At 40.4% G+C, this 15000-nt stretch overlaps 1 pseudogene; it reads right to left on the minus strand.

The window, feature by feature from the left end:
- Window positions 1-252, minus strand: part of LOC140953700 (uncharacterized) — a 1054-nt pseudogene extending 802 nt beyond the window's left edge.
- Between the last annotated feature and the right edge of the window lie 14748 nt (window positions 253-15000).

The raw sequence follows: 15000 nt of genomic DNA on the forward strand, positions 1-15000 counted from the left end.
AGTAGAAGGATCTGGCAAAGAAGATCCACTTCCCAAATCTAACAATCAAGCTTTCTCGTTCGCAGTGGTTGCGATCCTTTCTTCAGCAGTTGGTTGGAGAGGAATTCCCATTTTCGATGCTGCGAACGCACAAGCAACCAGTCCTTGCTTCCTTCGCGAAATGTTCAAGCCCCATTGACGGCAATAAAGCTTCAGAGCGTCACAATGCCAAGAGTTCATTTCATCGTAAGTTAGAGACTCCTCAGAACTCATCCCAGCCGGTCAGAAATTCTTGTCCTGAAATCATGACTTTAAATGAAATATTTTCCCTCAAAATTATCCGCTGAAACTGAATATTCAGTAATGGTGGTGCCCACTTTTCTGGAGCGCCTATTGTATAATGCTTTGAGGCGAGAAAATCTTGATGCTTGTATTCGTCGGCATTTAGGTCCGACGAAGAAGCGACTAAAGGATCGAATTGAACAAACTTGAACCTTCCTCCAACAAGATGTTACTCTGGATGAAAGTGAGAACAAAGCCAATAAATTACTCCTCAAGTTGGAAGGAAACCTCAAATCTTATCAAGATCTACTGGAACAGCTACGAGAAGCATCTAAAGAAGACGAAGCTAAAAGGCAGCGACTGGAAGACGCAATGGAGGAGTTCAGTATTCTTGTGCTTGATGGAGACCAAGCTACTTGTGTTCTTAAACACTTCTGATCGATATTGCTAAACGAAAAAAGGAGACAACTGAAAAGAAGGAAAACCAGAAGGAAAGAGTTCACGAAAGAGAACTTCAAATGGAAAAACTTCAACAAGAGAAGGGCCTTCACCTCGCAAAACGTAACCAAGAGAAAGAGATTCAAATGGACAAGTTGAAGTTGAAATTCGAAGCTAAAAGGAAGTTGGCCCAAACTGAAATGGAAATGGAGATCAAAAGAACAACTGCAGATATAGAACTCAAGATGAAGCAGAACAAAAACAAAAACGTCTTGAATTGGAAAAACAGTTTGGTGTTCCAATTACTCGTCACACTTCCACTATCAAGCTTCCCAAACTGGAACTTCAGAAATTCAATGAAAATATTTTGACGTGGCAAGAATTTTGGGTCTCTTTTAAAGCCTCCATTCACAAGAATCCAAACCTTCCGTCTGTGAACAAATTCAACTATTAAGAGCTAAATTAGAAGGAGATGCAAGTGTAGTTATCTCTGGACTGGAACTAACACCAGCTATAAAGTAGCTGTAAATTTACTCCGAGAGATTTGGAGCAGATAAACTCGTGATGGATGCTCACTATGCTCACAAGATATCGACGACTTAAAGGAAGTTGCAGACGCCATAGACGACATGGACGAAGAACTTGAGGACATCCAACACGGCCTACATAAACACAAAGAAAAATCTGAATATCTCGACAACCAAAGCTGAAGAAATAATGTCCGTATCGATGGAATTCCCGAAGAAGACAACGAGAACTGGCTGAATACTGAAACAAAGGCGAAGGAAGTGCTTCAGGAAAAGCTACACTTGAGCTTTGAACCGGCGATTGAGCGAGCGCATCGCACTGGAACAAGATCAAGACCAGGTGCTGCTGATCGTATCAACACATGCCCAAGAACCATAGTGTGTCGTTTACGTGATTGGAAGCAAAAGGATGAAATTCTTAGAGCCGCCCGAAGGATGAAACCGCCTGGTACAAGGAGTTAAGAAATGCTGTTGAACAATGGGATCATCACAAGATCAGTAATTTCTGTGCGCAGAGGGAAATCAAATGGAAATTTGGGAAAGAATGGTCCAAACTACGAAGAGTGTTGAAGTCATTACTGAAAGAGCAGATCGTAACAGATGAAGTACTTGCTATTGTGATGGCAGAAGCTGTCAACAGTCGACCCTTGACACGCAACAGCGACAGTGACCTAAATGATCAGCCGTTAACCCCCAACCATTTGCTACATTTACGTCCGACACTAAGCTTGCTACCAGGGTTGTTCGACAAAGAGGATCTTCATTCTAGGCATGTCTGGAGACAAGCTCAGTACTTAAGTGGAGTGTTCTGGCGGAGATGGTCTAATGAGCACTTACCGACTCTTATGGAAGGACAGAAATTGAGATCACGTAAAGAGAATATCAAGGTGGGAGATCTAGTTCTACTTGCAGATGAAAATTACCCTTGTGGTGAATGGCCAATCGCACGTGTTTGGGAGGTAGTTGCTGATGATGGTGGCTGTGTACGAGTGGCGAAAGTGAAAACCGCCTCCATGGTAGCTACCCATGCTAAGAGACAGGGTCGCAGAGAGGTGAAAACTAGCACTGTTGTGCTTACAAGACCTGTAACAAGCTTGTGTCGTCTGGAGATGGAAGACTAAGAAAGATTATTTCGTGAAATGACCGTTTATTAGCTATTTTATTTTTATTTTATTATTTTGCCACACACAATGAATTACAAGCAGAATAAAAACGATAATAAATAGGTCAATTAACATTAAAGTTAAAATTTGTGCATTACTTGGGAGGAGTGACTGTGGCGGGGAAATCTCCGAGAAGCCGAGCTTATGAGGAATAGAGATTTCCCCCCACAGGCAATTTAAATACTAGACGGCATTTTAAGAAATAGAGAAAAACGTCGTTTATTTAAGTATATAAGTGTGTGTAGAGGAAAATATAGATATGAGGTGTTAAGGTATTTAGGCTGCATTCTGTCTGACCCTTAAAAATGGTTTGATCACACGCTTGAATATACTAAAAGACGGGGCATTTTTGATGTCGTTTGGTAATGAATTCCATATTCTAGGACCTTGAAACAGGATCGAAAATTTTTTAATATTTGTTCTACAGGTATGAGGTCGGTAAAAGTCAGAGTATCTTGTTGAATATTGATGAATCTGGTTTCCAGTTTGAAAGATTTGAGTAAAAGAAATAGGTAAAGCATCATTATGATATAGGTACATGAAAGAACTTACCTGAAGAGAGTAGATACTAAAAACATCAAGAATTTTTAAATTTGCAAAAACAGGTTTACTTGAACCCTTGTAGTCAGCTTTAGAGATCGCCCGGACTGCTCTTAGCTAGAGAATGTGGACTGTTGGAGTCGTTAGCCTTTGTTTGTAAATGAATTTCGGGCAATTCATTTAGGAGCAGGTGTCGCTCCCGCCTCCCCTTATTACTTAGGAGTAATTTGTTTGTTTATCATCACGTGACTCAAAAACATTTTTTCCTTGGTCAGGTTTATTATCGTGAGCAAGGATAGTATTTGAGTATATTCTACCTGTATTACATTTTGAAGCCGAACAGTTCGGTAAGTTGGCCTTTTTTTCTACATTCAAGTGATATTTACCTCTGTAATTTGCCAGAAAACCACATACAAGCTTCTACGAACTGACCACGAGGTCTGTGCCCAATGTCTTCGTTTGCTGTCGTTTGAGTACGATTGTTATCTATAAGTTGATACAAGATTTACATTGTGCAAGAAGTGCATTTTCGACTTTCAAAATAAAGTTGGATGACATTCTTTGAGTCTGCCGTGATTCGAACTAACAATCGTTGACTGACATGTGACATTAGATATGATTGCAAAAGATCGCATGTTAACCTTTAAGAAATAATTTTGATGTTTACGGGTGTAATTTTGATGTAAAGTGCCTTTTGATGTTCGGTATTTGGATGCCAAAAAGTTTACAAAGCTTGGACAGATGTGAGTGAACGTAGAACATTTTGATCGTATTTTGTTTTCATTTAGTCATTTGCTATTGAATTTCCTTTCAAAATTAGAAACATGATTGTAACTGTTTATGTCGTAATTTTACAGCTTCAGATTAAACATTTTCCAATCCTGAATCTACCGAGCTTTCAATGTTTCTGGTCCTTTATGGTCAATATTAGATTTCTCATCGGTCTATCATCTGAAGATCTTTGAAAACTGAAGCAGTATTGCTGGTGAGGAATCAATGGAAAAAGCAAAGAATGTGCATCAAGCAGCAAAGTCTGCGTTTACCCGATCCATCAACGCTGGGAGAATGTTTCTGGATTCTAGTCGCCTGCCATTAGAAGTTCAGCACGTATTTGACGAAGTTAAGCTGCACACGACAATCTCATTGCCAAACACGAGGAATGTACATAATATGTCTCTTAATGACGAAGAATACCCTGAAGCCGAACACTGGATGGAGGATTGTACATTGCAATTTGTGGAGTTTACGATACGCATGAATGATTATTGTAAGGACAAAGATAAGGAAGTAAACGCAGCCAGCGTTGTCAATGTTAGCGAGCAAGAAACTCACGGATCACAAGAACGCGAAGTGGAAGTTGTCAATGAAAACGAAAACTAACAAAGCGGTGCAGCTAAGCAAAAGAGTAAATCAGGAACGCCCCTTGTAACGAAGCATGAAAAGCCCAAAATGCTGATGTTTTATGGTGATGTGCGCAAATATTTCATTTTTAAGGCCGACTTCCAGCATGCTGTTGAAAAATATTGTTCCGCGAGAGATGCCATTTCTATTCTGCGCTCATGTTTGGGACCAGAACCAGCAAAGTTAGTTGAAGGAATAAGCACCGATCTGAGGTCCGCATGGAATTATTTAGACCAGAATTATGGCGATCCTTGGATTATGTCTGATATTGTTACATCCGATATAGAGCGATTTAAAGCTGTACAGACAGGCAAAGACCACCGATTTTGTGATTTAGTTTATCTCGTGCGAAGATCGTACAACACTCTAAAGGAAGTGAAACGCACCCAAGATATCGACAACACCCTTGTAATATCACTGATCGAACACAAGATGACAAACGATGACGTGAAAATTTGGGCCCGCCACATTCACTCACAAAAGTTGGAGCCTTCAATGAAAAATTTGCCTAAATGGATGGATGAAGAAATGACTGCAAGGCTTCGATCTGGAGCAACGATACGCAAAACTGGCAGTACCACTCGTCCCTCCCTCAATTTACTGGGTGCTGATGGAAATTGGAATTCCTCCAGTGAACGTGACAAAAATCAGAAGCAGTGCTATGTATGTAAAGCAAATCACTACGTTGATGAGTGCCCACGATTTAAAGCAATGACGCCCAATGAACAGTTGGAGGTTGTTAAGGATTAAAAAGCGTGTTTTCATGTTTGAAGTGCGGTAAAGGTCATACATCCGCAAATTGCCTGCGCAGAAAGACATGTTCTGAAAAGAATAGCGATGGCACAGCATGTAAGAAGTCCCACCATAAACTCCTGCACTTATACAGTGGAGAAGCACCTGGTTCAGTACAAGTCTCCGCGCTACAGGACAAGAGTTTGGCGTTACTTTGGGTAGTAACAGGAGCAATTAAAGCACACCCCAACGCAGATGCATTCACAGAAGCCACCACATTTTTTGACTGGTGCTCAAATGTCCATGATACGTAGCAGCCTCGCTGAATCTTTAAGTCTTCAAAGCAAGCCTGTCAAAATTCTGATTACAAAGGTTGGTGGTATTGAAGAGGAGCTGACAACAAAGATTTACAAGTTTCCTGTCTACACATCTGATGGCAAAGCAGTTCAAGTTATACAAGCAGTCAGCATTCCTCAAATAGCAGATGAAATAACGGAACGTGACGTGACTGCATTAGCGAATCTCTTTGGCCCTGGTTCAGATGACAACCTGGCCCCATCAATGTTCTGATAGGAAAAAATTATTAAGATTCCACATCGGTGAAATGAAAGTAAAGGGAACATTAGTCGCAAGGAAGAGCCCACTTGGTTGGGTGATATTTGGTTCCAACACCGAAGATTCAATGCCGCAAATCAAGCAAGTGTCTATTGTTCACATTGCCCAACCAGTTGACATGACTGATTTTTGGAAGACAGAATCGATGGGTGTGTCCATAGCGCCATGTACGTGCAAAGGTGCCAAATTGTCAGCACAGGAAAGAGAACAGCTCAAGCTGATAGAAGAATCCTGTGAGCTGCAAGGGAACAAGTGGATAATGAAATACCCTTGGAAAAGAAGTCCTTCTACTCTGACAAATAATTACGTTCAAGTACAGGAGAAGTTAGAGTCAGTAGAACGACGCCTCATGAAAGATCCAGAGAACGCCTCCAGCTACAACAATAAAATCCAGGAGATGGAAACAATGCAATTTGCAAGGAAGCTGTTCCCAAAGGAACTGACTGCTTGGAAAAGGCCGATTCACTACGTCTCCCATCATGCAGTTATACGCCAAGAGAAGAAAAGTACCCCTTGAGAATTGTATTTAACAGCTCAGCATCATATAACGGCCATACCCTCAACGACTACTGGTTCAAGGGACCTGACCTGCTAAACAATTTTTTTGGTCTTCTGATACGATTTTGCGAGAACCCCTACGCTATTTGTGGAGACATTTCAAGTGTATCATATATGATCGCCACACCCGAAGATCAGCATGTGCACAGATTCCTGTAGAGAAATTATGAAGTTGACCATGAGCCAGAAACGTACGTTAAGACTGTTCTCGCGTTCGGCGGCCGCCCAGCGCCAACGATGGCTATTACAGAAATGCGGAAGACGGCGAACATAAAGAAAGAAGAGAAGCCCAGGACCGCTGAAGCTATTTTGAAGAACGCCTATGTAGATGACATTTGTGATTCAGTCAATATTCAGGAAGCGAAAGCATTGCTGTCAGATATTCATGGGGTTCTTAATGTTGGCGGTTTTCATGTGCAGCTGTGGATTTCCAGTGCACAAAGTGATGTAAAAGAAAACCCAAGTGAAGTTACAATTGGAGGTGAAAGCCTAGTAGAAAAGGTCTTAGGAACAGTGTGGCTTCCTCAGGAAGACATGTTTACGTTTACAATCAAACTTGAATTGGCTAAAGAAAACCTTCCTTCGGGAGATCCAGGCACGTTTATCCCCCTGAAACTGAAAAAACGTCTAATTCTGAGCAAGCTAGCAGGTGTATTCGATCCAATGGGAGCTGGAGCAGCAGTCCTTGTGAAGCCGAAGATTGCAGTGCAGGAACTATGGCAAATTGGCCTTGGCTGGGATGAGGTACCACCAGAAATTAAACGAAAGTGGATAAGTTATTTGAAGAAATGATCGCCTTAAACAATGTCAAGTTCCAACGTTGCCTCACACCTCCCAACGCATGTGGAGATCCTTCAGTGATTGTCTTCAGTGTTTGGTGCATGTGCTTATGTCCAATGGAAACTTAAGGATGGAAGGTTCAGTGTGCGATTTGCAGCAGCAAAGTCTAGGGTCGCTCCCCTAAAGCAACTCACTATCCCCCGCCTTGAGTTACAAGCAGCTGTCATCGCCAGCCGCCTTGGAAGCAACATCGTGGAAGAATCGCGATTTAAGTTTGAGAAAATACGATACTTCTCAGACAGCCTTGTTACAAATTCTTGGATAAGGAGTGAAAGTAGAAGCTTCAGACCATTCGTCTCCGCTCGAGTTGGCGAGATACAAAGCAAGTCAAAGCCCGCAGATTGGTTCCATTGTCCTACCATGATTAACGTTTCCCATGACTTAACAAAGGGAATCTTGGTTGAATAAATGAACGGAAGATGGTTATACGGGCCCCAAGTTCCTGCAGCAAGGTGAGGAGTTCTGGCCGTGATTGACTGCAGAAAGTTCTCAACATGGAAATGACTGCTGAAAGTTACCACCTATGTTATCTGCTTCTGTAACAACCTCTGCAACAAAACACACGGGGATAGAGAAAGCGATAAAGTCTCTGTAGATCCGCCAGATGCTGAAGAATTAAAAAAGCAAAAATTTTGCATAGTCTCAAGTTGGACTTTTCCACAAGAATAGCCAGAGGAGACTTCAAAACGTTAAACTCAATTGTAGACGACATCGGCATCACTGGAGTTTGTGGGCTTGTCAATCCAGCTCTCGTGTCGTACAATTCAAAGCACGCTGCCCTCTTGCCATACCACCATTGGATATCAATGTTAATGAGATGCAGCTAATGGCAAAGTTACCTACATGTCGCCTTCAACCATTCACGCCACCGTTCATGTTTAATTCATGAGACTACTTTGGGCCCATCAAAGTAAAGATCAGCAGAAACAAGACGGCTTAACACTACGGTGTACTGTTTACATGCCTGAACATGAGAGCCATGCATTGCGAACTTGCCACTAACGTAAGCACTATGAAATTTTTGCAAGTTTTAAGAAGATTTTTCTCCTACTGTGGTCATCAGAAAGTTATGCTGTCTGACAACGGGTCGCAAATGGTGGGAGCAGAAAGAAGATTGTGTCTTATGATCGAAGGATGGGACAAAACGAAGCTAAGCGAGTACTGTGCCAACAGGGGTATGAAATGGCAATTCACTACGCCCCTTGCCCCACATCAGAATGGATGCTCCGAAGCTCTGGTCAAGTCCACAAAGTCCGCTGTCTAGAGAGCCATTGGCGAGGATCCGAGGGCTGTTTGATTCAGTTATGAAATCACTCATGGCGCGGGTCGATGACGTCGTTGAGTCGGTCAATTCCCTCAAAGCAAGTTTGGAAATTTCCCAATAACACATCCAAGAACTTCAGCCCTTTGCGCCTGAGCTTGATGAGGCCAAGGACGAGATCGATCAGTTAAATTCAGATCTGGCTCAACAAGAGCTGAAAGCCGAGTACCTAGAATATCAGTCAAGGAGAAATAATGTGCGTATTAAAGGAATTGCTGAAGGTCAGAAGAAGACTTGGAATGAAGTTGAATCCAAAGTTAAAGACGCCATCAAGGCTTAGCTTGACATGAATAGAGACAGTGTGAGAGCTCATCATGTAGAGCAACGCAAGAAGAAAGGCAGTGCTGATGCAAATCAGCCACGCACAATAGTATGTCACCTTCATGACTGGAAGCAACTTCAGCAAGTTTTAAGAAAAGCTCGTTGGTTTGCACCTCAGGGTGGATGTCGCATTCTCAACTCTAGGATGTGTTGGATTGGGGAATCCGGATTTAGATTTTGAAATCCGCATTTCGGATTTTGCAATCGCATGTAAAATCCAAAAATGGATTTCACCTCCAGAAATCCGTCCTCAGGGTGGATTTCAATTAAGAAATCAAAATCCGGATTTCATGGATTTCCTTTGTACCGTTCAATTGGGAAATCCGAAAAAGGATTTGCAAATCTGAAATCCGGATTTTAAAACCTTAATCCAGATTCTCCAATCAAGTGCACCCTAAGGCTGCTAAGCACGCCAGCAAAATTGCGTACTTTGTCCTCAATCGTCACTCGTCTGGTTTAAATGATCCATCTTGCACTTACGAAATCTTTGTTGAAAAGTATACTTCAATTTACGATAGATGTTTTCCACTCATAAAAATGAAAGTGAAACGATTCAATCTTCGTAAGCCTTGGTTTACTAAAAGGTCTTGCTAAAATCATAAGGAAGAAAAAATTGTTATATAAGTCTTTCCCTAATAACCCCAACTCTTCCACTGAAAATGCATATAAGTTGTACAAAAACAAACTTACTCATTCTCTTCGAGTTGCTAAGCGTTTATAATATGAAAAACAAATTCAAAACTAAAATCAAATGTCAAGTCCTCTTGAAAAGTTCTACATAAAAAACTTAATAGAAAAAGGAGAGCGTGGTTTACCATCCATATTTAGGGCAGATTCTCGAGAAATTTCCAATCCCAAAAAAACAGCTGATCACTTTTTCAAATATTTTACTAACATTGGCCCCAATTTAGCTAGCAAAATTCCTGAGAAAGAATTATGCGACTTTTCTGATACACCCCCATAACTAGTCAATTCAATATTTCAAGATGACGCAAATGAGCAAGAAAGTATTGAAATATGTAGTACTTGTTGTTCAGGTATTGCTGTAGGTTATGACAACATTGATATGACCTTAATTAAAGAATCTATTGACATAATCATTTTAACTCTTATATGTATACTTAACTTATCCATCACCTCTGGCATGGTACCAAAACAAGCAAATATTGCTTGAGTTGTTTCTTTATTCAAATCTGGTGAGCAAGGTATATTTACAAACTACAGACCCGTGTCTCTTTTACCAGCATTTTCTAAAATTCTAGAGAGAGTAATGTACAATCATCTTTTAAGGTTTCTTAATGACCATAACATTCTCTCTGGCAATCAGAATGGTTTTTGCAAGTATCACTTCACTGCTTATGCTCTTGCTTGTTAATATGACAAAATCTCCTCCACTACTGAAAATAAGGAATACACAGTTGGTATTCTTATAGACTTGTCTATAAAAACGCCTTTGACACAATTGATCACAACATTTTAATTTCAAAATTAGAGCATTTTGATGTTCAGGCCACTACACTTAGATGGTTCAAAAGCTATCTAAGCAATAGACAATAATATGTGGAATTTAATGGTATCAGTTCAAAATCTTGCGAAATAAAGTGCGGGCTTTATTCCCCCTGCCCCCTGCTCTTTATACTCTATATAAATGATCGGTGTAACGTGTTAAAGATCGTGGACTTTATTTCCCACAAAGATTTTAACTTACTTCCTGAAATCTTGAATTCTGAAATGCTTAAAATTAACTCAATGGTGTCGAGCAAATAAACTGTCCATTGACTTAAAAAATTCGAATCTTATGGTTTTTTTAGACCACCCCAACAGAGGCAAAAACTAGATATACCTATTCAAATTGACAATGTTATTAAACGTGTGAAAGAAACAGTATTTTTACGTGTTATCCTCGATGAGCATTTGTCATGGAAGCCTCACATTATTAGCGTTTCTAGAAAAATATCAAAATCAATAGGATATGATTTATAAATCTAGTTTTGCCCTCCCAAAACTTCCTTGCACTGCTTGTTCTATAGTCTAGTTTACCCTTACTTAATATGTGTTCCAGTGTGGGGATCGATATATCAGTCTAATTTAAGTAATGGTCCAGATAAGAAGGAAAGGACCAAAACGCACTGAACACGTCGGAATGCAAAAAGGTGGTAACTTTACTATTGTCTCTACTATGGTTCTGACTGGTTTAAACACCAAATTTTACGAAATCTTCGCAAAACAGCATGTATATTAATCCCTTTTTTCTATTCCACTTCCCTATAACAAATTCTCGTGTGAGTCTAAGTAACACAGAAATCGTATGTGCGGATCATGTAAAATTGTGAACAGTTCTTGGCCATTGTTTGCAACTCTTGTGATTGGTCGAAATGTTTTAACACAAAAATACACCCTTTAAAAGTAGAGTTTAAATACATTTTCTTTCGTAAACTGCCTTAACTTTTTGTAGGTTTATGCATTCTCTGCGTTAAAATGAAAACATTTCTATGTGAGGAAAGCGTATTGCGCCACAACAAAACAAATTGCTTCCCTTCTTACCTGGATCATTACTTAAATCAGATTATTATTCTGCAAAAGAGGATGATCAGAATAATATCTATAGTTTCTTTTGATTCTCATACCAGTATTCTTCTTAAAGAGATTTTAAAATTCTCGGACATTTATGTATACCAAATAGGAAAATTTATGTATTTTTTTAAACAGGCTTACCTCCTAACTATTTTATGTTTACTCTTGCAAGCCAGATGCATTCTCATAATACAAGAAATTCCAGCTTTTTCTATATACCTCATTGTCCAACGAATTTTCGAAAATTCTCAATTTGGTTTTAAGGTCCAAACTTTTTCCACTCGCTAAGTCGTGGAATTCAAAACAGTGAAAGTGTCGGTTTGTTTGGCAAAAGGCTTAAAAAATCCCTTCTTTCCCAGTCAAATATACTCTTTGTTGAGCTACACGCCATTTTTCTTTATTTTTCAAGAAAAATTGGACATCTTCGGTACTCTTCGGAAATCTTCAGCTGTCTTTGGCAATCTTCCGAAATGACTGGGATTCTTCGGAAAGTGGCCGAAAACTTCTTGATAAACTGAACAAAATAACAATGCCCTTTTTGGAGCCATTTTTGCTTCCTTCTGGATAAAATTTACTGTTACAGAGAATTTTTTCCTGTTAGTGTTCAAATACCTAATATTTAACTGTTTTAGGTTACAAAACGAAAAAAACTGTTTAGTATTATCGAAGTACCCACATTCGGTCCCTCACACACCCAGAGACGAATACAACCTCAAAGATGGACACATCCACAAGTGACAATAAAACCCTCGAAGAACGGCTGTCCATTCAAAATATCAGAATACTTGAGTCTTTATTCTTTGCTTTTTGTTATTACAGTTCCCACCCACAATAGCCCATATGCCCCTGAAGATAAACACACTAACACGAATCCATACACTCCTGGAAAGAGACGCCCTCCGCCCCCCGGCTCACTGAAAGATACACTTTGGGTGCATTGAACAGGTAACCTGAGGCAAATGAGCAGTCCACGGGAGCACATTACACATCTAATTATTTGAATCCTCAAGGATTCAGCAGTAGGCAACCTGTGCTATACTCCACACCTAAAGACGTCTTTACAGGCATTCCCTTAAAAACATTCACTACAACCAATCAACAACTCGTCGCAAGACTCACCAAGAAGAACCTACTCAAATACCACCTCCACTTTTCAATGGGGACGTTGCTATGTTGCACTCCTGAAAGAGATCCTTTAAGGTAATGGTGAAAGATGCAGACATAGCAGCCGATCAGGAGCTTAACTACCTAAGGAGTTACATAAGTGGCGTCCCCCTTCAGCTAGTGGACAACTACAGGAAGAGGCAGGGCACTCTTACAGAACTTTGGACAGAATTAGAAACACGTTTTGGTAATGTAACAGCATTGCTTCAGGTCCTTATCGAATGGCTTTCAACAGTGGCTTGCTTCAGCGAAAAAGATGGTACTACACTAGAGAAGCTAGCCGACTTTTGTGCGGATGTAGACTGTCAAGAGACTCACTGGCCAGGACTAGCCTGCTTGAACTATATGATAGTGACGCGCCCAATCACTGAGAAGCTCCAAGCTTCCCTCAGATTTAAATGGGAAAAGAAAATAGCGCAATATGCAGAAGAGCACAATGATACCTACCCAACATTTTGCGAGTTCTCCATGAAGATACTGTGCCGGTCAGCGATGATGATGGCCACTTTTTTTGAAGCTGGGTAGTTTGTGTTATTTGTTGCTTTTTGTGTATTTTAAATTTTTTTTTTTTTTCGGAACGATCTCCCCTTTTCTATTCGCAATAAATCATCGAAAATCCTGTTCGAAAAGGCACTTAAAAAATATTATCTTGCTCAATATTGACTTGTGTGCGTGCATGAGTGCTTGTGTTTTTTTAATGAATAACAAAACTACAAAAGAATAAAGTCAATCTTGTTAAAGGGCCATGATTAGTTTTACTATAATGTGCCCTTCTCCATTCTAATTTTCTTCTTTTATCATTATCATGTACACGTAGTTTAAGCAACTTTGTACCAATTTATAATGTACAACTAATGTATTATCTATAGGATGGAGTAAAAATAAAATGCAAAGTACAAGATACAGAACCAAGCAACAAAGAAAAATGCCCCCAAAAGGGGCCCCTAGAACTCCAAGAGAGAAACATTACCAAGAGCTTATGGAGTACAAAGCTCTTAACAAGATGATGGTCAAGGAGAGAGGACAGTGGGTTATGGAGGAAAGACTTCACCACATAGACGGGCAGGGTTCATATATTACTTCCTTTGTTTGTTTGTATGATCCCAATTATACAGGCTTATGGTTAAAATATATGAGAATAAACTAGGTAGATTTCAACACCTAGGTATAAACCTGGGGAGACCACTTTACTGTCTGAAACATGTGACAAAAGGCATTTCAGAAATAGAAGTTCTGAAAAACTGATGTTAAATACACTGAATGGCAAAGCCTGAACGCAGGGGAAAAGATTCTCTAGGACACACTTATGATTAACTGAGGACAGTTTGGCAATATTTTGAATTGAATACTGCCATGTAGCAAAACTTCTGGAAGGTAGAGGTGTTATATACTTGCTGGGTATCCTGTGGTTGGTTTACCCATGATGCTTTCGGGCGGTAAGGTTGTTCTTGTAAGACCGCCATCTTGCTCAAGTAAACCAGTTTGTTATCATAGTCTGTTGTGCTGCTATGCTTAATTACATGGTGTCAGAAGTTTGGGAACTCCTCCCGTAGACTCTCAACTTATCTAAACTCATTATTCACACTCGTCTGTGGCGTGCTCTGCCTTTGATCTCCAACACGTGAAATCATGGGGAAAGATCATGATAGACCTGTGTTTGACACTAGAGATCCTGACCGGCGGCGAGCTTTCAAATATTTTGAGGCTAACTTTCGGGATTTTTGCATTACGGAGGATTTTATTAACCCAGCTAAAGATGTTGACTCGGATGACTATTGGATCAGAGCCAAACGACCGAAAGCAATGGCTGCCCTACGAAGGGCTTTCCCTCCTCAAGAATCGGTTTTACAAAGCGAAACGTTTCTCAACGTTTGACATTAGAGATGCTTTTCAAGCTATTAAGCTTACTGAAGAGTCTTCTATTGTTACAACTATGCATACTCCTTGAGGACATTACCGATGGACACGTCTCACCTCAGCCCCAAAGGAGTTTCAGTGATGTCTCCACGATGTAATGCGTGATATGGAGGGAGTACTGAATATTGCCAATGATATTATTGTTATTGGCCTGGGAGATTCTATTGACCAGGCAGCCCTCGACCATGACAAGACGGTCTCAGAACTGCTCAGGCGTTTGACATCCCACGACCTGAAACTTAATCCGGACAAGATCAGATTCAAGTATCAAAGTGCTGCTTTCATGGGCCATGTACTCACTTCAGATGGTCTTAAATCCGTCCTGAGATATCGAAGGCTGTACTCGATATGCAACCAGAAGACAAAGCTGCTACACGTTTTCTTGGCACCATAACGTATTTGTCAAATTCTGTCCACATCTCAGTAGGGTGGATCAGCCCCTACAAGACCTCACCCATCTGAAGCAACAATTCATTTGGGCAGACCAACACACAAAGGCATTTCAGGAAGCCAAGCACCTTGTCTCCACAGCACCCTGTCTACGGTATTTTGACATGAATTCCCCTGTTGTCTTGCAAGTCGATGCTTCGGACAATGGTCTTGGCGCTGTTCTTCTCCATCCAAGCCT

This window comes from Porites lutea, chromosome 12 (assembly GCF_958299795.1).
Source record: "Porites lutea chromosome 12, jaPorLute2.1, whole genome shotgun sequence".
Lineage (NCBI taxonomy): Eukaryota > Metazoa > Cnidaria > Anthozoa > Scleractinia > Poritidae > Porites > Porites lutea.